Source organism: Nomascus leucogenys, chromosome 20, assembly GCF_006542625.1.
Source record: "Nomascus leucogenys isolate Asia chromosome 20, Asia_NLE_v1, whole genome shotgun sequence".
NCBI classification, from domain to species: Eukaryota; Metazoa; Chordata; class Mammalia; order Primates; family Hylobatidae; genus Nomascus; species Nomascus leucogenys.
This window is the reverse complement of record NC_044400.1, coordinates 28,055,958-28,081,288: the sequence shown is the minus strand read 5'-3', so window position 1 is coordinate 28,081,288 and position 25,331 is coordinate 28,055,958.

Here is a 25,331-nt window from a genome sequence, read left to right as displayed (position 1 = left end):
ATCTGTAAGTGGCTGTCACGGAAACCTTCCCTTACCCAACTTACTTTGGAAAAATGTAAAAAGAAATTGATGGCTTAGGAAACAGAACTTCCCATCCTAAAACTATAGTGAAAAATTAATTTTAGTTTTGATCACAAAAAGTTCAAAGAACTCTACACCTCATCATTTCAGTGCAACTTATGCATTGCTTCATTCTGTGTCCAAAAGTTGTTCTTCCAGAGTTTTAACCAAAAAGTATCCAATTAAATTCACTGCGGATTGAAGCAGCAGTGTTTCTGTTCAAGTGTAGATATCTGACGCTGTCAAATAAACCCATCATTCTAGAGGATGACAATGACCTCATTGCTTCACCACTGAGTAAATACAATCTACTGCAAGAGTATTACTGGTTCCAAAAAGCCACTTCAAGCCACCTGCAAGACTGCAGATTCTACTCTGGAAACTACTTGTAGGGGAAAAAAAATGGAGCCAGAGGATCACTTAGTAATAACACAGACCCAATCTTAAATTTCATTCAAGGAATTCCATTTTGATACAAAGTGCTATTTTATGGGGAAATAAAATCAAAAACTCAGAAAAGCTTGTGAGGAGAAATAACTAGGATTTTTAGCTTAAGCCAAACTACAGATGAATCTAACTAGTAGGTCCAGCCTTTTGTGCAGTATTTGCCTCTGCTCTCAACATGCTCACCACCAACCAGCCTCTTGTTTCACAATTTGTTCATCCCTTCTTTCTCTCCCATCAGAGACTTACACTCCCCAGTTTCAGGTTAAGATATTCTGTCAATCATGTGTTTGTTCATGAGGGTTAATCTTAATCAGTAAGTGCTTTTCATGGTGAAGTTTTCATTCTAGGTTTTATACTGAGTGGCACAAAGAAAAAAATGTCATTAGCTTTCCAAGAATTTTCTGATATTAGCATTGCATATGAATGGAAAAATGTGATGGACACCTAAAAATTGCATGACATAATAATGCTATTTATTTAATATGGCTGGTGCTATGTGGAACACTCTATTCAAATAATCTCTTACATCTCAAATAACCCTGCCCATTTACCCTATCTTCCTCCATATAGGTAGGAAGTGGAGGCTTAGAAAGATTGAAGCTGCTTTTCAGGTTTCAAAGCAGCTATTAGGAAGTAGACCTGGGGTTTGAACGTTGGCCTACCTGACTTTATAGCCCAAGCTCCTGCTATCTAATAATTACAATAGCTTCTCCTCCAATCTTTGACCTCTTAATTCATCTTCCACACTGCCATGTGAATATTCCACATTTCTATCTGACCATTTGAGATTCGTTGCTTAAAATTCACCAGATTTCCAACCATTTGCATGCTTCTTAACAAAACCTGCAAGGCCATGCATGAATTAGCTCTCTTTTGCTCTCTTGTATCATTTCCCTGGCTCTCTCATAGTTGTGGTCTCTAAGCACTAAACTCATTGAATTAAAACAGCAGGATTTTAAGAAGTATTATTGATCGCAAGGCCTCCATGTGCCATAGGAGTAGAGTAATAGTCCCAACCAAGCCTGATTTCACAGAGAGTAGGCTTAATATATGTTTTAACATTAACATACCTTCACAAGAACCATGTTACTAAAATGCTTCCCACTCCAACAGTGGGAATCCCTCCCTCAGCATGCTATGGCAGGAAGTAGAGTTCAGTATCAGGAGAGACTCCAGCCCTTTGTGCTGGGCCCTTTGTGTTCTTTCCTGGTGGTATTGTCTCATTTTTTAATATTCCAAGTAGGAAATAAATGTACTCCAAGGAGTTCCATAAAGTTCCATGCCAAACCTTAAAAATTGTAGATATAAATGCTTCAGATACAATGAAGCATGTGTTATTTATCTTTTCTATGTATAGGCACGTTTAGATCCAGCATTTAGATTTGTTAAAAGCTTGACTTAATTAACCAAACAGAAAAGAAGCAAAGAAAAGCTGTGATGTCAACGGCCATATAAAGCCACCCTTTTGCTTACAGAATTCCCTTGCAATAAATAGTGAAGGGAGCATAGCAAGAAAATTTTCTGCCCCTCAAATTCCATTATCATAGTAGACTAACCTATAAATATTAATGTTTTTTGGTTTTTGTTTGGTTTTGTTTTGTTTTTGAGACGGAGTCTCACTCTGTTGCCAGGCTGGAATGCGGTGGTGCGATCTCGGCTTAACTGCAAACTCCGCCTCCCGAGTTCAAGTGATTCTCCTGCCGTAGCCTCCCGAGTAGCTGGGACTACAGGCATGCACCAGCTAATTTTTGTATTTTTAGTAGAGACGGGGTTTCACCATGTTGGCCAGGATGATCTCCATCTCTTGACCTTGATCAGCCTGCCTCGGCCTCCCAAAGTGTTGGGATTACAGGTGTGAGCCACTGCACCCAGCCAAATATTAATGTTATACAAAAGAAAAACTCCTTCAAGAGGAAGAAGAAAGAAGAAGAAGAAGGAGAAAAAGAAGAAGAAGGAGGAGGAGGAGAAGAGAAGGAGGAGGAGTAGGAGGATGGAGAGGAGGAGGAGGAGGCGTAGGAGGATGGGAAGGAGGGGGAGGAAGAAGACGAGTAGAAGACAAGGAGGAGGAGGAGGGGGAGGAAGAGGAGAAAGAGGAGGAGGATGGGAGGAGGAGGAGGAGGGAGAAGCAGCCTGGACCTCAGGATGGTCCAATAATTAATTCTATATATTCCTAAGTCATTTATGCTTGCCTGGGTCTTAATGTTACATTGTTAAAAATCCGGTTATGTGACCAACTCCCTCACAAGATGACAAGCTCTGTAGATGAAGAGATGATGAGTTGAGTTGGGTGATGGAGTAAGAGCTCACTATTTACTAGACTGTGACACTGAATCTCCGTATGCCTTATACACCTTTTCTGTAAATGAGAATAATAATTTCACCTACTAAAGAGAATGCTGTGGAGCTTTGGTAAAAGAATATATTTACATAAAACCTTGAAACAGCGTCTGGAACATAAAAATATATGCTTGACAAGTGTTAGAAATTTACAAGGAGAAAATTAAAATTTTCATGTGATCTTCTATTCTATCTCAGTATCAGCAGTAACTCTCTGCAGTCTGACATGGTCAGATCATATGCATGATATTTGTCCACAAAACTGATTATAGAAAAACAGAGCACTCTATAAATTATAGTGTGACCTTGCATAGAAATAGAGAAGCAGTGTAGAGTGTCTACAAGCAACATCAACTAGTTGGATGACAACAGACTTGGCAAAGTGGACTCCGCCAATCTTTTCTAAGTGTTTGTCCACATACTGGCACCAAAAAAGATAACGTTTTCACTGACCTCTATTAAACAGGAAATGGAATAAATTAAGTGATGTTTTCAGAAAGCTAAATTTATTCAAAGTACCATCCTTCATTCTAAGATTATTTCTTTGTGACATTTTGATGTTGAAATGCCCTTTTTCTTAGAAACAATGGTGAGGTTAGGTGATAGCAGGCTTATTTGTTTCATTTGTGACTTGCTTTATTTTGTTTGATTGAATTTTCACAGTCTTACTTGATAATATAAAATGTTAACAATATTTTTTTTGGTCTCCACCTCCTCCCTTTTATTTTCTGAAATTATTCTGTTTTATGAAATCCCATGGGATTCGGGCAGAGTAGGACACTCCTGGAAGAATTTTTCTGGAATTCCAGGTCATCTCTCCCATCTTACAGGCTCAGGAATCTGATTTGTTATTTCTGAGAGATGACATAATCATAATAACAATAATTAAACTACACTGAATGGTTAATCTGTATAAGATACTATGCTAGGTACATCACATTTTGTCCTAGCTATTATCCTACAAGACAGGTTGCCCATAGTTACACAGCTAATTAGTAATGGAGCCATAATTCAAAGTTAAGTCTGTCCTCTGAAACCTATGCTTTAACCACCACATTACATCACCTAATTATGGAACCCCAGGAATGTCCTTTTTAGTGACTTGAATGAGAAATAGAACTTTCCTGTAGACCACATTTCTTAGGTATATGTTTTCTCCACATTTTCTATTTGGAGCTAACCTACAAGAAGGATGTTAAAATTGTAGCTTTTTGGTGAGCACTGAATTTGATATTTTGCATGTAATATTTGGATACATTGGCTTGCAAATTATCCAAGAGCTGAGGTAACTCGAAGTATTCACATCTCAGTATAAGGTTAACAAGGGCAGAGCTCTAAATATTCAAAATTCTTTGTTAAGATGTCTTCTGTACTTGGGTGCTTATAGGAGGAATTACTGACATCCGTTTTAGTTAGTTTTTTGTTTTTCTTCTCATATGCTAATGCCATAAATCAGTTTCCCGACAAGTCCCTCTTTGGTCTGAGAGTTAGTACTTTTGTGGTGACTTTTAATATGTCACTCTAATCCATTATAGAATGAGGAGGGAACACAGCATAGTGGCACCCAATCCGGGCTTTGAAAGTAGCCTGCTTTACCCCTGCTCTGTGGCCATGGGCAAGTTTCTTGGTCTCTCCAAACCATAATTTGCACATGTTTGAAAATGGGCATGTGACTACCTACTTTACAGGATTGGTAAAATGATCAAATGAGATAATATTAGGTTGGTGCAAAAATAATTATGATCCTTGCCATTACTTTTAATATATAAAACACACATAGAATGGTGTCCAGAGTGCACTCAGTAAATGACACCTCTTGCTGCCATTGCTGTTCCTATTGTTATTTATACTCATATTACATTGTAACTCTCAAAAGAAAATCCTCCACCCTCTGTTTCCAATGCTTGAGAACATGCCACTGTTGTCCCTTTGGGCTGGCTGCTTCCCTCTCTGAGGCTGCCTTGCCTTTCCAGGGAGGAATAGCCCAAGTTTCCAGGTAGGTTGTTTATTGGCCTGTTTACTGCCTAGAGAATTTCTGAAGTCTTTTATTTCATCTTTTCTGTTTGTTTGTTTGTTTGTTTGTTTGTTGTTCGAGCTGTCAGTGTTTCTGCTGATAAAACATTCTCAAGAACCCTGTGGGTCTCCTGTATATGTCTAGAGATTCACTCCCTTAGACTATAGGCTCCTCCAGAGATCTTCCCTGGGTAATTCCATCTCTATCCCTGGTTCTGCTTAGATATCTGAGTCACACACCCAACCTCTTTAGTCAGCTCTCTGTGTTATTTGAATATTCTGATCTCATTTTTTTTGAGACGGAGTCTTGCTCTGTCGCCCAGGATGGAGTGCAGTGGCGCCACCTCGGCTCACTGCAAGCTCCACCTCCCAGGTTCATGCCATTCTCCTGCCTCAGACTCCCAAGTGGCTGGGACTACAGGCGCCCGCCACCACACCTGGCTAATTTTTTTGTGTTTTTAGTAGAGACGGCGTTTCACCATCTTAGCCAGGATGGTCTCGATCTCCTGACCTCGTGATCTACCCTCCTCGGCCTCCCAAAGTGCTGGAATTACATGTGTGAGCCACCGCACCTGGCCAAGTAGTCTGATCTCTTAATCCTTCCTAGGTACTAGCAAAATAACCACTTGTGTTCTTGGCTTTCTCTCCAAGGCACTCAGTCCTGACAATGAATCACCTAATTTTAGTGTCTTGCAATCTGTTTTTTCGTACAAACAGAAGAAGAAACAAGGTGACCTCTTCAACACTTTGCTAAAAAAAAACTCCCCAGCTAGATACAAAGGAGCTTTATCACTTACCAGCTCTGCTTTTTAATAACTGCAAGATAAAATTCTAGTAAGTTTTCTGTCACTATATAACAAAGATTCCCTTTCTTTTGGTTCCCAATAACATGTTTCTCATTTCCTTTGGAGACTTCACCAACAACACTTTCAGCATTCATATTTCTACCAACACTTTGTCTATGGTGATTCAGGTATTCTGTAAGACTGTATAGACTTACTCTACCTTGCTCCTCACTTCCCTCTGAGCCTTCCACCAGCAGAGCCTTTAGCATCTATATTTCTACTAACAATCTGTTCAGGAAAATCTAGGCTTTTTCTATCATGATCCTCAAATTTTTCTAGCCTCTGTCCACTGCCCAATTCCAAAAACCACTTCTAGATTTCTTACCGAAGCACCACATTTGCAGGCACCAAAATCTATATGAGTTTTCTATTGTTGCTATGACAGATTAAACCTAGTGGATTAAACTAACACCAATGTATTATCTTATAGTTCTAAAGATCAAAAGTTAAACATGGATCTTACTAGGCTCAATTCAAAGTGCCAACAGAGCAGCATTCCATCCAGAGTTTTGGACACTTGAAGGGGTTTTGGATACTCAAAGGAAGAATCCATTCCAAGCCATTTTCTGCTTCTTGAAGTTGCCCACATTTTCTGGTCCATGATTGCATGACGCTAACCTCTGCTTCCATTGTCACATCTTCTTCTCCAGCTCTGATCTTCCTGCCTCTCTCTTATAATAACCTTAGTGATTACATTGGGTCCACCCAGATAATTCAAGATAATCTCCCTATCTCAAGGTCCTTATCTTAATCACATCCAAAGTACCATCTGCCATCTGATGTAACATATTCACAGGCTGCAGGGATTAGGACTTGGAAATCTTTAGGGACCATTATTCTGTCTACCACAAGTTGTAAGAGTTCTATACAAATTCTTGATACTAGAATCCGATCAGGTGCATGACTTACAATTGTTTTCTCCCATTCAGTGGGTTGTCTTTTCACTTATGGTAGTATCCTTCAATGCACCAAAAATTTAATTTTGGTGATAAAGCCCAATTTTTCATTTTTCTTTTGTTGACTTTGCTTTTGGTGTCATAACTATGAGTTTTATAGTACTGGCTCCTATATTTAGGGTTTTTTAAATCCATTTTGAGTTAATTTTTTATATGGTGAGAGGCAGAAGCCCAATGATATTTTAATATCTCAGCATCGTTTCTTGGAAAGACTATTTTTTCCCATCAAATTATTTGTGCAGTCTTGACAAAAATCAACTGACTATAAATAAGCGAGTTTATTTTTGGATTCTCCTGTGATTTGATCAATCCACATGACTATATTTATGTCAGTACATCACAGTTGTGATTACTGTAGCTCTGCAGCAAGTTTTGAAATCAGAAATGTGATCCTCTAACTTGTTCTTTGACAAAATTTTTGATATTCTGTATTCCTTGTGTTGCCACATAAATTTGAGGATCAGTGTGGCAATTTCTAAACAAAAAAAAAAGCCAGCTGGAATCTTGAATGGTATTGCATTGGATCTGTAGAAGAATTGGGGAGTATTCCATCTTAACTAAATATTTCAGTCCATGAACATGGAATGTTTTTTCATTTCTTTAGAAACTTCTTAATTTCTGTCAACAATAATTTTTTTAATTAGTGTATAAGCCGTTTACTTCTTTTGATGTTTGTCTGTATGTATTTAATTATTTTTAACGATTCTTTTAGTGAAGTTATTTTATTTTTATATTATTCATTCCTAGTATATAGAGATACAATTAATGTTTGTACATTTGTTCAGCATCCTGCAATCTTTCTAAACTCATTTATTACATCTAATGGGATTTTCTTGGTTAGCATTATTGTTTCCTTAGGATTTTCTATGTGCAAGATCATATCATTTGCAAATACAGATAGTTTTACTTCTTTTTTTTCTATCTGGATGCATTTCATTCCTTCTTCTTCTTGCCTAAATACCTGAGCTAGAATCTCTACTTCAATATTGAAGTAGCAAGAGTGGACATCCTTATTGGGTTCCTGTTTTTATAAGAAAAGCCTTTAGCCTCATAATATTGAGCATGAAACTATGGTTTCTTCATAGATGCTATTTATTATGATGACAAAGTTTCATTCTGTTTCTAGTTTGTTTAATGTTTTATCATAAAATGGTATTGGATTTTGTCCAGTGCTTTTTCTCCATTAATTGATATTGTCCTTTTAATTAATTTAACTAATTTGATTAATTTTAATTAATTGGCTCATGTCCTTTATTCTCTTAACAGTGCATTACACTGATTGGTTTTTGCATGTTAAACCAAACATGCATTCCTGGGGAAAATTCAGTCAGTCATGGTATGTAACTCTTTTACTTTAGATAGCATGCTATTATTTTGTTGAGGATTTTTGCATCTATATACCTAAAGGATACTGGTCTGTGCTATTCTTTTCCTGGAAATTTTTTGTCTGTTTTAGTAACAGGGTAATAATCACTTCATAGAATGGGTTGAAGAGTGTTCTTTCTGCTTCTATTTTTTGGAAGAGTTTGTGAAGGATAGCATTTCATTCATTGTATTCTTCAAGTGTTCTATAGAATTTACCAGGGAAGATATGTGGTCCTAGAATTTTCTTTGTGAAATGTTTTTTGATTATTAATTCAACTATTTGTTACATGTCTATTCAGATTTCCTATATTTTCTTGAGTCAGTTTTGATAGTTTGTATATTTCTAGGAATTATCTATTTTATCTAGTTTGTCTAATCTGTTAACATACAATTTTTCCTTTTTTTTCTTCTCTTTCTTTTCTTTTCTTTTTTTTTCTTTTCTTTTTTCTGAGACAGGGTTTCACTCTGTCACTCCATCACCCAGTCTGGAGTGCAGTGGTGTAATCATAGTTCACTGTTGCCTCAACTCAAACCCCCGGGTTCAAGCATTCCTTCCACTGCAGCCTCTCAAGTAGCTAGGACTACAGGTATGTGTCACCATGCCCAGCTAATTTTTAATTTTTTGCAGAGACAGGGTCTCGCTATGTTGACCAGGCTGGTTTTGAACTCCTAACTTTAAGAAATCCTCCTGCCTCAGCCTCCCAAAGTATTGGGATTACTGGTGTGATAACTTTTCATATTATTCCTTTGTAATTCTTTTTTGTTTCTATAAAGTCTACCGTTATATCCACTTTTTAAGTTTTATGGTAGTAATTTGAAATTTTTTGGTCAATCTAGCTAAAAGTTTGTCAAATTTTTGGTCTTTTTAAATAACCAGCTTCTTATGTGCTTGTTCCCCCTATTGTTCTATTTGTTATTTAGGAGTGTGTTGTTTAATTTTCACACATATCTAAACTTCCAAAATTTCCTTGTGTTATTGATTTATAATATTATTCTAGAGTGTCTGAAGAATATATTTTGTATGAAGTCAGTCCTTGTAAGCTTATTGAGATTTATTTTATGTCCTAACATATGGTCTATCCTGTAGAATTTCCAATGTTCACTTAAGAAGAATGTATTCAGCTGTTATTGGGTGGAGTGCTCTATAGATACCTGTTATGTTTAGTTGGTTTATAGCGTTTTTCAAATCTTCCATTTCTCTGTTTATCTTCTAATTGTTCTATCCATTACTGAAAGTGTAGTATTGAAATACCTATTATTGCTGAAATGTCTGTTTTTCCTTTTAATTCTGTCAGTTTTTGCTTCACACATTTTGGAACTCTTCTCTTAAATGCCTATATGTTAATAATTATTCTATGTTCTTGATGCCTTTATCCTGATTTCTCCATCTCAATTCACTGGAAATGCTAGAGGGTTCTCAGCCTATTTTCTTAAATTTCTTCTTTTATCTACATACTGTCTTTAGGTAAACATATCCAGTTTCATGGCTTTAAACAACATCTATATACCAATGACTCAGAAATTTATATCTCCAGTCCCAATCTCCCTAAAGAATTCAGAGTCATATATTAAGCTGTTCATTCTCTGTCTCATATATATCTCACATATAACAGGCTCAAAACTGAACTTATGACTCACTCAGCACCCAGCTTGTTCCTCCCTCTGTTCTTTCCTATCTCAGAACATGTCACCATCAGCCAAGGGTATTCTCAAGCTTTAATTTTATTGATCCCTCTCTTCCTCTGCCACCATAGCCAATTCATCTATAAATTTTAATTCAAAACCATACCCTGAATCTACTCCTCACCACCTCTATTGCCACCACTCCCTCTAAGCCAATGCCATCTACCATCTTCATTACTGCAATAACCTCCAACCTGCCCTCACTGCTCCTACACTTGCCCTCTCCCAATCCAATAGTCACATAAAAATTATTTTTATCATAAGTCAAATCATATTGTTCCCTTGCTTATAATTTCCCAGCTGCTCCCTATTGCTTTGCACTTGGAATAAAATCCAACCTCTTTACAAAGCTGACAGGTCCTCTCATGAGTTAAACCTCACATTCTCCTCTGAGTTGGTCTCCTACCACTACCCACCTTCTTCTTTTCCTCAAATATGCTCATTTTCTTCTCATTTTAGGTCCTTCGCTCTTGCTGTTTCCCCATCTTTGCTTGTTTGGCTCTTTTCATCATTATTGTTTCATCACAGTCTCAGCTTTAGTATTGTCCCCCAAGAAATGTCTTTCCTGACCACCTAGTCTAAATTAGCTTCTCTCACTCATACACCAGATACTAACTTCCACAGCTCCATGTTCTGTTTTCTTCATAGCACATCACATGTTTATTGTATTCATGGCACTTCATCACTATCTGAAATAATATGTCCACTTACTGGGTTTTGTTTTTTGGTCTCTTTCCTCCCCACATCTCATTATTGTAAGCTTCATGAGAGTATAGATTTTCCATTTGTTCAGCTTGCATTCCTGAAGCCAAACCTACATAGTAGGTGCTCAGTAGATATTTGTGGTATACATGGATTAATAAATCTAGGTTATGGGAATGAATGGATAGTTTACTTGAGAGCTAATATCAGGACAAACATATTCCAACCATGTTGTCTGTTTCTTTGCTCAGAAATCCAGAAAGTGTGGGCTATATGTCCACGCCAACAGCTAGAGCTGGAGTCATCCCGGCAGAGCCAGAGGGACTGAGAGTGAAAGAGGAGTGGACTGACAAAACAGACTGAGGATTGTATTTTCTGCCAGAAAAGGGGCAGGAAACAGCAACAGACATGCACTGTAAACACAAAACAAGACTATAGTTACACTGTGATTAAAGTTATAAAGATTAAGCATGGATATGAAAAGAGCAACCAAAAATTATGAAAGTAAAATCATGAGGTTTAGGTATAGTGGAATAAGGAAGAATGAATGTTCTCTCTAAAACATTATTTAATGCAATTGTAGTAATGACTTTACAATTTAAACTCATGAGAGAACTAAACTCTAAGGGAAAGATGTTAAAGGAAGCAGATGAAACTGATAGGTGTTAATATGCCAGCAAATCACAGGGATGTTGTAAGCATCTCGAATACATTTGCAACTTCTCTGAAGATGCTTCAGGTATTAAAAGACCCAGGGTTATAATCATTTATTACATTAAGTATACACTTCTTGTAAGCCCACAAGCTCTGAGAAGATAAAGCCCAGGTCTAAAGGAATTTAAGATAAGAATCACTAGACCATTGCCAAATGCAATTGAGCAAAGTTCCTTGTCTCCCAGGCTTCTTCATGCATATCATTCAATAAGCACACACTTGAGGATCTATGACATTAGACACAAATGAAAGACATAATCTCTATATTCAGATGACTCACAGGTAAATAAACAATGAAAATAACCTGATGAGTATAATAATAAAGGTAAAAAGCTGGGAGCTGCAGGAGCATAAAGCAAAAGCTGCATGCTTATTAAGGTATTGACAATATTCAGAAAAGGCAATGTCTGCACTAATCTTGAAGGAAGAGCAGGAATTCTTAAGACAATAATCCCTCTCGGGGTTTAGAGAAAAGGGAAATCTAAATGTGTGGAGGAAGAAGGCTTCCCAAAAGAGACAGAATTTGAATTTGACTTGAACAATGAGTAGGATGTGCAGAGGCAGACAGATTAGTTTCCTAGGGCTGCCATGGAAATTATCACAAATGGATAGCTTAAGATGAAAATGTATTCCCTCACAGTTTCAGAAGCTAAGTCCAAAATCAAGCTGTCATCAGGGCCTGCTACCTCCAGAGCCTCTAGTGAGATTCCTTCCTTGCCTCTTCTACCTTCTTGTGGGTGGTTGCCAGCAATCCTTGGCATTCCTTGGCTCAAGGTAGCATCACTCCAATTTCTGCCTCCATCTTCATATAATATCTACTTTCTGTGTGTCTGCATGTCTCTGTTTCTGAATTTCTCTTATAAAGACAGTAGTCATTGGATTTAGAGCCCACCTTCAACCAGTATGATGTCATCTAAACTAATTACATCTGCAAAGACTCTATTTCCCAGTACTCTGAGGCTTCAGATAAATATGAATGTTTGGGAGCAGGGAGCATTATTCAACCTAATACATCAGATGATATGAAAGTATAATTCTCAATTCATGGACCACCCAAAGCTACTTTTGTGAGATTTGACACTCATAGGTATATATTCAAAATATATAACAAATGGTACAGTAAATACCCCTACACACACACACACACACACACACACACACATCCTAAATAAGCTAAACTGTAAAACTAGTTATTAAGTTTTATAAGTTGTAGCGTAAATCATTTATTGTCCTAAAAATCTCCAAAATGTTGGTTCTATTGGTGCAATCTTTTGTAGCACGACTGATACTTGTTATCTGAGCCATATTTTGACATAGGGGGAAATCATCTCAAAGTATTTTAGTGACTTTCCCATTGAATCAATAGCTATTAGGTCATATTTTATCTTAAGCAGTAAAGATTTCCTCTTAAAACTGACAATATTCATTCTCCTACTGAACCCTCTCAGTTTCTACATAACCAATAATAATTGGGCAACAGCAATAACCCAATTTATCAAAAAGGCTAAAATTTAAAATTAAAGTGTCTTAGATATATATATATATATTTGGTATTTTTACTGTTGCTTAAGTTGAAACAATCATTTACTGGAATGTCATAGATATTAAGTCAAACCTTATCTTATTTGCTGAGAGGCAGTGAGGTTGTTGGCAATTAAGAGTAGAGCCTATGGTCAGCAGCCTGCAGTCAAACCCTGGCTCTATAATTAAATCTTAAATAACTTTTCTCCACCTCAGTTTTTTCACCTGTAAAAGAAGATAATGATGATATTTGTCATATTCAACTGAGTTAATTATGCATCTCAAAAAGTGCCTGGCATAGAGCAAGTGATATGTCAGTGTTGATGTTCATTTTATTAATAAATCTAATGCTTTTAATATCTGTAATAAGTCAGCTTTTGGTGGCTTTTAATGAATTTTTCCCATTCCATGGAGATGAACTTCAACAGAATTGCTTAAAAGAGAGACCTAAAGCTTGGGCATCCCTCACCCCAAACCATCCCCCGGCACAGCTCTTCTTCATGTCCTATCCCAGAAGTGGTTCCGTGGCGTGCTGCTGGAGCTCACGATGCCTAATTGGCTCCTGAACAGGCTTCTCTGACTACCCACTCGCTTGGTTGTCCATTCTCGGATCGCTCAGAGCCAACATCTTTGGCTTGGTAATAAAGCCTTTGTACTAAAAATAGCTGTGTGAGGGGAACTTTAGGGAAACAATAGGCAACAGGGAGCAGTCACAGATGGAAGTGCTCATGTGGCATTTCCCACCGGGGGACCGGTGAAACCACCAAGGTGGCCTCCTCTTTCACCAGGGTTGAGGCTCCTCTGGTCTGGGGCTCCACTAGACTGGGTGGCAGATGCCAGAATTATTCCCAGGTGCTGTCCACCACGGCTTGATTAATCTGGACAATAATATGGGCAGGGTTCAAAGCAGCCCATCAGGATCTCAGGTAAGCCAATAATGTTGCCCAGGAAGTGGGGCTTCTAGAAGCTGATGACATTGTGAATGATCAACCAGAATAGACTCTAGTCGTGGTGCTGGAACATGGTCCTGGCAGCCGCTGCTGTACTGTAAAGCAACTCACTAGTTACCCGATCATGGTTATGACCAGGAGGTCCAACAGATGAGCTAGGTGGGTCTGGGTCTGGTCTGGGTTCTTAGATACTTTAATGTATCAAAGCCCATGTTGAATATCCAAGAGGGGGCCTGTAGTGTGCAATGTATTTTAATTGTACTTGACCACAAAACTTTTCTTTTGTTAAAGAATCTCTTGGAATTCATATTCTATAAAATTCATTTTGTTAGATGCTGGTGTAATAAAAAGTACACAGGTTTGGGAGACACTTGGGTCTCAATTTTACTTTTATCTCCATCACATACCAGAAATATGGCCTCAGACACTACTTGCTCTCTCTAACCCTCACTTTCATTTCATTTGTAAAAGGGGAATAATAAGATTCAGCTTTAACAAGTTATTATTAAAGCTTAAGACCTGGAGAGAAAGAAAACTTTCAGGGATTGTATCAAAAGCAGGTTTGCTGTTCCTCAGTTTGCTCATCCTCTCTCCAGAGACTACACTTTCCAGGCTCCCTTGTCTCTAGTTCTGGTCCATGGAAGGTGGGTGTCTAGTGATGACTCCACTTCCAAACCAGGAGCATGAAACCCTCCTATAAGCAACACAATCCTCTCCTTCTCTCCTCCACCCCCAAGCCCCAATGATTGGATGTAGTGGGTTCTGTCAGGGCAGAATCCTAAGGAGGAAGGAACATATCGGTCCTTTGACTCACTTCTAGAAAGGAAACCTCCCAGCCAAGAGTGCCCACTCAGGCAACGCATTAGCAAGAAATAAACATGCATTGTTTTGCACCACTGATATTTTGACAGGCTTCGTGATATTCCTTTGGTATGGATGGAAATCCCAGGGTACAATGCCTGGTAAATGTGTAATAGGTGGTAGATGCTGTAGTTGCTATTGAGATTACCATTGTTGTGGTTGTTGTTGTTGTTTTTGTTGTTGTTGCAGAAATACACTCAGAAAGAAACAGATTCTTGCGATTCTGCCAAAGTGTCATGGAAGTCGAATTCCCAAATACATTTGTATCTCTCAATGGGTTTATCAACTCTGTGTTGTATGACTGTAAAGTACTGATTAATCAGCTTGGGCTTCCATAACGAAGTGTCACAGCCTGGCTGCCTTAAAAAAACAGAGGCTTATTCTCTCACAGTCCTGGAAGTTTGAAGTTCAAAATCAAGGTGTCAGTAGTCTTGGTGTTGTAGATGACCATTTTCTCCCTATGTCTTCATGTATGAATTTTAGGGGAACACAATTCAGCTCAAAACAATCACCAGCCTTCAGCACTGTCTTCAAAGAGTTAAAGAAAACTTGTCAGATAACAGCCTCATTTGCTTAGTCTGTTTTCTGTTGCTGATGACAGAATACCTAAAACTGAATACTTTATAAAGAAAAGGAATTTATGTATTAAGTTGTGGAGACTAAGAAGCTCAAGGTCCAGGGGCCACATCTGGTGAGAGGCTTCTTGTCAATGGGGATCTTCTGTAGAGTCCTGAGGTGGTGCAGGGTATATCATGGAGAGGGAGCCGAGCATGCTGACATACTAGCTCAGGTTTCTCTTCCTCTTCTCAGAAAGCCACCAGTTCCACCCCCATAATTACTCATGACCCAATCACCTCTTAAACACTCTACCTCTCAATACTGCCACATTGGGTATTAAGTTTCAGCATGAGCTTTGGAGGGCACAAATATTCAAACTATAGCACTTGTACTCTTACTGGAGTGTTGATCACACATCAGCCAGCATCTCTACTTAAACTTATTCTACAAATGTCAATTTTACTCTCTCTACGTGGAGACAATGTTTTATTGTGGGATAAGGGAAAAAATAGCTGTAGCAAATATAAGTGGTTTCCCCCTTAGTTATTCAACTAAAATTCATGTGATGTATTCATTTAAAAGTGAAAGGAAGTGAATTTCAGACAAAATTCCTACTGAGCAGAAAATAAAGCAAACCCCCCATTATGATTCAGTTATCCTTGAATTATTGTGCTCCATCACATGTGGATATATGGCAGGCACTTGTTCAAAGGAAAAACAGTATCTCTGGCATTCACGCAGATTTTTAGAAGCATATCTGGAAAGTAATTTTTTAAATATATTTTTCAGTTTCCAAAATTATTGGAAAGCTGGAAAACAGGCTGGAAAGAATAATGAAATTGTGTATTGCCTTTAGAAATTGTTACATTCTAGAAACATAACTCATCAAGTAGATGAGTTAAGATCAGTAGAATTTATTTTAAAGGCACCAGGAGGATTCCTCATTGAACACGAAGCTACTGTATGTGTTGTTGTGGAATACATACTCATCCTGTGGTTTTACTCCCCCCGTCTCCTGACACTGTTTCAGCAGAGATATCTTCGTTTATCTAGCAACTGCAAGGAACAGCCCTCACCAGTAAGTAAAACCTTGAACTCACTGCTGCCTGATCACTGTCAAAGTCTTAGTTGGAAAAAAAGACAGATTTAAGAAGGATTGCCTGAGGGCCTTATAGTCTTTTTGTTCCTCTCATCTAGATGCTGTCAAAGTCGTTCTTGGATTAAGCTAGGCAAACAGAACCCCTTCTCACTTGGACCATATTCTTTCGCTCCCATCCTGTAAAGTACAAAAGAAGCTATGGCCTCACACTGAAGCTTCAAAGAGAAACTGGGCGGGCTTGGAACATGCCCTGGGGTGAAGATCTTGGTGTAGGCCAGCAACGATGCAATGTTACATTTATTTACTGAGAGTATATTATCTGCTGTGCACACTTCTGGCTTCATAGCATACAGGATTTTCATGGACAGATTATTAATTTTACAAAAGCTAGTTTTATGTGACTCATTCACTGGGCTTCCTCCAATGCATATCACAAGGCTTCAATAAATATCTTATTCACTCTCCACAACAACCCTGAGAGGTCATTATCTTTATCTTAGGGAAGAGGAAAATTAGGCCTAGAGAGGTAGAGACTTACCTGGGTTCCACATCCAGTGAGAGGCAGACAGGAGACCAAGCCCAGGTCCAGCACCACCCTTAGATTCAAGCAAGGGCAGGGCCCCTGCCCCAGACCTGGCTTTGCAGGGACCCCACACTTTGTAGTGTCATTTTCCTTGAGTATTTCTCCATCTTCCTACAGTTCCTGGGGCTGGCTGGGGCAGGCAGTGCCTTCTAGCAGTTGTCCCTTACCTGTACTTGTCCTTCGTGAGCTCTGGTCTCATCTCTCCTCTTTGGGATGCTCCTGATGTTACCAAGCAATCAATGGGCTCACTGTCCAGTGTGCACAGAAGCCAACCCTGTCTCTACTAAAACAACAAAAATTAACTGGGTGTGGTGATGGGTGCCTGTAATCTCAGCTACTCTGGAGGCTGAGACAGGAGAATTGCTTGAACCCAGGAGGCAGAGGTTCCAGTGAGCCAAGATCACGCCATTGCACTCCACCTGGGTGACACAGAGAGACTCTGTCTCAAAAATAAAAAATAAAAAATAAAATAAAATAAAGTAAGGATCAGTTTGCATGTGAAATAAGAGAACTGGATGGGACTGAAACTAAGTTCATTGTATCTGGAGGATTTATACATATCTCTTTCTCCTTTGTGTATAGAATTCTTCACAAGGTCACCTATTTTATAATGGAATATTTACAAAAGTAAACAGTTCATCAAAATTAGTTAATTACTGTATTAATTCGTTTTCACACTGCTATAAAGAAATACCAGAGACTGGGTAATTTATAAAGGAAAGATGATTAATGGGCTCACAGTTCCACATGGCAGGTGAGGCCTCAGGAAACTTACAATCAATCATGGCAGAAGGAGAAGGGGAAGCAAGGACCTTCTTCACATGGTGGCAGGAGAGAGAAGTGCAAGCAGGGGAAATGCCAGATGTTTATAAAATCATCAGATCTCATGAGAACTCACTCACTATTATGAGGACAGCATGGGGGCAACTGCCTCCATGATCTAATCACCTCCTGCCTGGTATCTCCGTAGACACATGGGGATTATGGGGATTACAATTCAAGATGAGATTCGGGTGGGGACCCAGCCAAACCGTATCAATTAGTTACAGTATGCTTTGATTATCATCACTCTTTGAGACAAGCCTGCAGGCACAACACTTGCTGCTATCAGATACACAGCAGTGACAAGAGGCAGGGCTCAGTCCCATTAGGCTTTTTGTTTTAACCTGTCTCAGGTGTGCAGTGCCTGTGGGTCAGGCAGCACTATCTGGTGTAGAGTTAGGAACTGGATCACTGTTCAAGAACCAGGCATTTTCTTCTATTAAACTACAAAATCCTTTGGATGAAAGGCCGCATGAAACTTTATGTGTCATTAGCATCTTGAGGGATGCTTGTTTACATATATCCTCTCATGTGAAAAAACTGAATTTAATACTGGTGAAAAGCAAAAAGAAGGGTAAAAAGGGATTAAAACTGTGGGAAGAGAAGGAGTTCCAAGGACCAACCTCATCTGCTTTGTAACTTTGCCTTCAGAATCTGACTCTAGACAAAAAAAAATGGCTTAAAAGAAGTAACTTTTCAAAACTTGTTCTTTCCACCCCCAAAATAATAAATTAAAGTGATCTGATTGATATATTCTAATTTGCCTTTGGGTATGACCATCAAAACAACATAATTTCAGGGTTTGTTTTTTGCCTTTTGTGTTTTAAGGATCCGAAGAATTAATTGGAGTAAAGTGATTAACTCTTTGCTGAGTCTTGATCAAGTGCCCTTCAGAATAAAAAGAGATCAAATAGTAAGCTATTCTTAATTAAAGTGAATGAATAGAATTGATTTAATAAAATTATAATGTTGTTTAATGACTGTGGGAAATTGTGTTCAGGGCAGAAAACTGACATTTTGCCTTAATCGATGCACATTTTATTAAAATCAATGAGGTCTATTACATAAGGCCTATTGAAAGTAACTTTAATAAAGTCCAATCTATAAAAAGTAACCAACTCTAATTCAATTGAAATTTAACCTGATGGTAACTACAATGTTCATCCAACATATGCTTATTGGGTGCTTACTATGTACTAGGCACTGAGGAAGTATCAATGAAAAGTCGCTTTTTCCTTCCCTTAATGTACACAGTGTACGATAATTAGCTTACAATTTCGAGTTAGATTCAAGTGCACCTCAACTTGTAGTATTTCACTTACATTTTAAAGAACCATTTTTGTCACATTTTAAACAAAACTTCAACTTAGAAAAAAAAAGGAATGCTAATGTCCTTTCCAATTCTAATATATGACTTGAATTGTTAATTGTTAATAGTGGAATGGTCTCAGTTTCATGTTCAAAGGGAGGTTTTGTTATTGAAAAAAAATGGCTACTGATGCATCACAGTGTGCATAGCTTTTTCTCTCTTGGGTTTTCCTCTCTTATGATAAAAAAGAGATTTTCAGCCATGTCTGTATTCCACATTTGCTTCCAGAAGGCTCAGATTCCCACCTCCAGGAGGCAGGTGGAGTGGTACAGCCTGCTCTTAGTCTCATGCTTTCTTCTGGATCTTGGCTGCCCATTAAAACTTCTGCTTCCCTGATCCTGATTCTTGATTCTTATTGATATTGAATCTCACTCCATTACATTTGCTTTTAATGTAAGATGCTTTGAAACTGTTCAGGAACAAAGTGAAATATAACTTTAAAAAAATGTTTTTAACTATTTGAGGGCTAAAACAATATAGTCCTTATTTCCCTAAGGTACTTTGCTCAGCTTGTGTGATATAACAGATAAGCATTAAATTCTTCTTATCTTAAATTCAGTAGATAACTTTATTCATTAACTCAAAGCATATATATTGAGCACCTCCTATGTTCCAGGAGTGCTTAGTGCTAAATTTATAAATAGGAGTTAGACTGAAGTTGTTCAGGGTAGGGTAATTACTATAACAACAAAAACAAATCTCAGAGGTCAAATATAACCAAAGCTCATTGCTCACAGTCCTAAGCTGGAGGTGTCTATGTTTCATTATGCTTAGTCCTCAAAGTGGCCCTGGGTACCAAAATCCAGTTGAAAGATGGGGATGAAAAAAAGTGTGGAGGTTCCTGTGAGAAGGGGTTTTAGGGCCAGCTCTGAAAGGCCAGCCACTTCCACCCACACTCCAGAGACCAGAGTTTGATCCCAAAGTTGCACCTAACTTCAACAGGTATTTGTTAACAGGGGCTGGGAAATGTCTTACTGGATGACCAGGAGAAAAAAGAAGAGGGGCTTGTTGAGCTTCAGGCACTATATCCCTCGTGGTCCAACCCTCTGAGCACCTTGAATCACACTCACTCCCTCCTGCTGGAGACAATGCAAAGACTCAGGCAGGCCCTGAATCCAGCCCAGAAGCAGGCTCTCCAGATGCTGTGAGGTTTCTTATGATCCAGTGGAGAGTCACTTGCCCTCCACAGATACATGCACACTTAATAAGCAATGGTGGACCAGGGTCAGGAAAACAACAATAAAAATTCCTAGTCTGAATATAAAAGAATGGAAGGCACACAGAAGTTACTGACCCAGTTATAAGACCCAGCTGACTCACAGGGCAGGGCAGTTCCTTGAATAGGCTTTGATATTGTCTTGTGATAGAAATACTTCTGTCCATCTCCCGCTATTCTCCTTGTCATATCTGCAGAGGGTTGAGGAGGTATGTCTTCCTTGGGAGCTGGACCACTATCCCATCCATCTTCTTGCTGCACCAAATGTAGTGTCCTAGAGATAAAACATGCAAAGGGGTTTTTAATTGGGGGAGGGAGGTTGTTTTATTTTGTTTTGTATTTTCCAGGATTACACAATTTTGTTGGAAATAAAACTTCTTCAAAAATGCATTTAGATTCTGATCTATTTGATTCCAGTTTACTCTTGTACCTCTCACTATGCCCAAAGTTCTTTCAGAGACATTTTAAATCCTGTCTATCTCAGTCATCTCAGGATGCTATAATAAACACCATAGACAAGTCAGTTTAAGCAACAAGCATTTGCCAACATTTGCTTCTCACAGTTCTGAAGGCTGGGAAGTTCAATATCAAGATGTCAGCCAATTATGTTCCTGGCGGAGATTCACTTTCTGGTTTGCCAAAGTTTGCCTTCTTGCTGTGTCCTCAGAGGTTGAGAGAGGGATCATCTCTCTCATGTCTCCTTTTGTAAGGTCACTCATCCCATCATGAAAACTCCATCCTCATTATCTACTTACCTCCCAAAGGCCCCACCTCCAAATACTATCACACTGGGTATTAGGACTTTCACATGTGAATTTGGAGGGATACAAACATTCAGTCCCATAGAATTGTCTTTCTTGTATATATCGTGATCTTAAACCCCATGCTTCTGAGCCAAGAGCAGGCAGTGATCAGTTTCCCTGATGGGATCAGGGAAACTTCTCAGAATAGGTAAGGCTTGATATTTATGTTGAAAAATCCATGATGTTCACCAATTATATGGAAAGGGACAAAGAGAAAGGTGTGAGCGTGTAGCACATGCAGCAGGTTAGGGAAATTCTAAGTATTCTGGCAACTCCAGAGTAGGAGGTTCCCAGGCACAGTTTCCAGGACGATGACTGAAAAGACCATCATGTGCCAGATCATACAGAGTCTTATTGGCTTTGTTGGAAGTTTGGCCTACAAGCAGCAGACAGTCTCTAAAGGACTTTAAGCAGGGAATGACAGGATCAAAGTGAAGGTAGGGCTGAAAGAAGAACCACTCAGTGGCAGTCACCATAGCCTGGGCAAGATGTAATGAAGACCTGATGAAGGCAGAAGCTGTGGGATGGAGGGGAGAGTTTGCACACAGCAAGTGTTAGGATGGAGATTCAGGGATTGCAGACAAGCAGTGACTGTCCTCACTGCACTCAGTGATTTGTTAGATTTCATGCCCTCCTCACCCCTAGGAACCAATGACCACGTGAAGAAATGGGAACAGCCTTCAGCTGGCTAGATCTCTACAGTGATTCTGTCTATGAATCTGGAGTGAAAGCCCAAGCTCAGCTCAGTAGGCAAACAGATTCCTGACCCTATAGAGAAAGGATCCATGGAAATGAGTAAACAAAAATTAAACTGTAGATTCCACCAGCGCAAATGGTGTAGGAAGCTGAACCCCTCATCCCCTTTAGATAGGACACCATCCACTTGCCACTGAGAGGTAGAGAGAGAGAGCAAGTTAGTGAGAGAAAACACATATGATTTTACATGCAAACTCAGGAAGGCAACCATTAGCTTACTGAAAGTTAACATTTTTCCAGATATTATTTAATCATTATCAGCTTCTTAGTTCTGCTTCGCCAAAATACAAAAGCAAACACTGTTTTTTGCCCTTGTAGCTGTCTTTAATTCAATTTTAACACAATGCACCTTGCAGTATTTGGAATTGCACCTAATTAAAGCATTGAAACAAAGGTACTTTGTGAATCTCATCTTTGCCAGGTTTGTTTCACTGGTTTGCTACTGGTGAAAATACGCTTTTTGAAAAAGCTGATCATCTTCAACCTGTCTTTATTGCTAAGTACAAGTAAGATATTGACATTGTATGTTCTCATTTATTTGTGAGATCTAAAAATCAGAACAATTGAACTCACGGACGTAGAGAGTAGAAGGATGATTACCAGAGGCTGGGAAGGGTAGTCAGGGGCTGAGGACGAGGTGGGAATGGTTAATAGGTACAAAAAATAATAATTAGAAAGAATGAATAAGACCTACTATTTGATAGCACAACAAGGTAACTATAGTCAATAATAATTTAATTGTACATTTTAAATAACTAAAAACATTCAACTGGATTATTTGTAACAAGGATAAATGTTTTTCTTTTTGGAAAATCCCATTCTCCATGATGTGATTAAAATGCATTACATGCCTATATTGAAACATCTCATGTACCCCATAAATATATACACCTACTAGGTACCCATAAAAATTAAAAACTGAAAAAGAAGAAAAAACCCAAATGAGATATTAAGTTGTAGTATTGGAGCCTTACCCAGAATAGCACCATCAGGATAGGTAGAGGCAGACTGGAGAGTGAGCATTAGATGACAGAAAGAACACCTGTTTTCCATCCTGGAGTCAAACTGTGGGCCTTCCACTTCCTAGCTGTGTGGGCTTCAACAAATTGCTAAACCTTTCCAAGTTTTCATCTATAAAACATGGCAGAGATTAGCAATGAAGGAAATGTGCAGGGCTGTGCCTGCCTGGATTGTCACAAAGCAGGTGCTCAGTAATGGCAGACCTGGAGTTGCTGGTGAGCCTCAAGTTCTGAGATAAGATGTAGACATCAGTTACACCTCGTAAGATATAAAGCCGGTGACGCTGGTAATAAATGGATCCTGTTATTTGAATGACTCAGTAAACACAACCAGCTCCACTGACGAAACTTCCAGGGTAGCATCCTACTTGGGTAAGTGGTTTGAGGGACTCAAAATACTGTCCTTCCTCAATTCTAAGACATAGATATCTGATCACATGTTAATATATCTGAAATCTGTATACATACATCTTGTTATTGATTTACAATTAATAAATGTCATAGTCTCACACCCCACCCCCACCCCAGAATGCTATCATGAAATTGATGGAGTGGTTTGCAATCAAAGACATTTTTAAAAGAGTAAATAATGTGTATCATGCAAGGCAAGAAAAACCAGTCCTTACCTGTTTTCAGTATATTTTAAATTCGGGGCATCTCAAGCTCACATGGTTTCTAAACCTTTTACAGCAGGTGTGCATGATCAAAGTGCCCAAATGAAGTCAGATGTGCCTCTTAATATTTGGTTCATGGGTTGCACGCGCCTGTGCCTTCAGCATTGCATTTTTCCCAAAATACTCCAGCATTGCATTTTTCCTGGAATACATGTCTCATTTTCCACTGACAAGTACCCGTTCATGTTTCAAGCTTCATCTGAGCTTCATCTTCTCTGAAGTCTTGGTTTTTTCTCTTTTTTTTTCCTTTTTGTGGAGAACAGGGTCTTGCTATATTGCCCAGGTGGGTCTCGAACTCCTGGGCTCAAGCTATCCTCCTGCTTCTGCCTCCCTAAGAGTTGGGATTACAGGTGTGAGCCACTGCACCAGGCCAAGCCTTTTCTGATATAGACAATGCTTACCCATGAGCAGAAATGAAAACTCCCTCTTCTTTGCTCCTCTTTGCCCCACAAGCTATTAGTTCTGAAGGTCCCTGTTATTTCTTTGCATCTGCTTGTTTATACATGAGTTATCTATTTCCCATCCCTCACCCCTTCAGGCAAGTACTGCTTGTGTCTCATTCCTCTCCCAGACCTGAACATTTACTTAGAACATAGTAGATATTCAAGATGTTCTCTTGAACAAATTAATAAATATCCTCCATACTAGTCTTTGCATGTAAGTAACTCTATGAAGAACTCAGCTTTCAGAGTAACATAAAAGTAATTTGTAATCTAAAAATCCAAGTTGGAAGAGGAATCCCTTAGTAGTACAAATTTAAAGCTGGAGAGCTTCTAAAATGCATGTCACTATGAAGTGGCTGAATGCTAAAGTGTCAGTCCCTTTTCTCCTGTAAGTTTTCTGGCTGTGTGGTTTATTTGGATTTCCTTATTAACTTGTATTTCCCTCATACACCAGGCCGAAGTTCAATCTCTACAGAGTTCCTCCTATTCTTCCTGTGTGAATCAAACCATGGATGCTCATCTTGTTGTCAAATTCACCTGACAGATAGATTTGCTACAACAAATGAAAACACTAAATAAGCAGCTCCCATCTATTTTTTATGGCTGACATTCATTCCCAGCAAATAGCAAATGTTATCCCAGGATGAAAGCATCTATAATTCCTGAAGTGTTTATTTTGCTATAAATCATAGTGAATATTTCCATTGTGAGACTTTTTTAAAATGTAAAGCAAAAGTTAAAATACACGTATTTTTAAAATTCCTTAGAAAGTATCACAACAAAGTTTTGTTCCAGAAAGAACTACAGTGACGATGGCCATGGAGAACAACATAGAAGCGTTAAAAAAAAATCACTGGAAATATATAACCTAATTATACTTTATAAATAAATACATTTTCATGTACACATATATAGATAGATAGATGCAAACAAGAGTTTAAAGACGAGGTGCTTAATTACAGATGCCTCTTCTCCTGTCAGTTTCAGACTTTTGTTTTCACCATGCTCCAAGGTCATCACTACAACTGTCAGAATTTCTGAACCTAAGACATTAGAGCAGCAGTTGTCAGAGGCTCACAAACTCACCTGCCATTCAGACACTTCTCCCAGGGAAAACTTGACTGGAAGAGCCAGGGCAAACAGAAAATAATTCTGGGAGAAGAGGTAATAGCAACAGCAAGAGCTAACAGTTACAAAAGTCTTCTTATGCATTATCTCCATTAATCTTCATGATTGCTTATAGGAACAGGTACTCTGATTAGTACCGCTTTATAGATGAAAAATTAAGACAGACAAAGATTAAGTACCTTGCCCCAAATGACACAGCTAGTAAGTGACAGAGGGCCTGAAAGTGGTTGACTTTCAGTTTGGATTGAAGACCAATATAAACAAAAAATTTGAAAGGCCCTATAGAGTTTTCCTTCTTCCTCTTTAGCTTTGAATTAAGGAGAGAAAAGGGAAATGATCCTGTATTTGGGCAAATTATCTCCTGGTTTGAGTCATTTCTATCCGTCAGCATTTCTGGAGGTCCAACA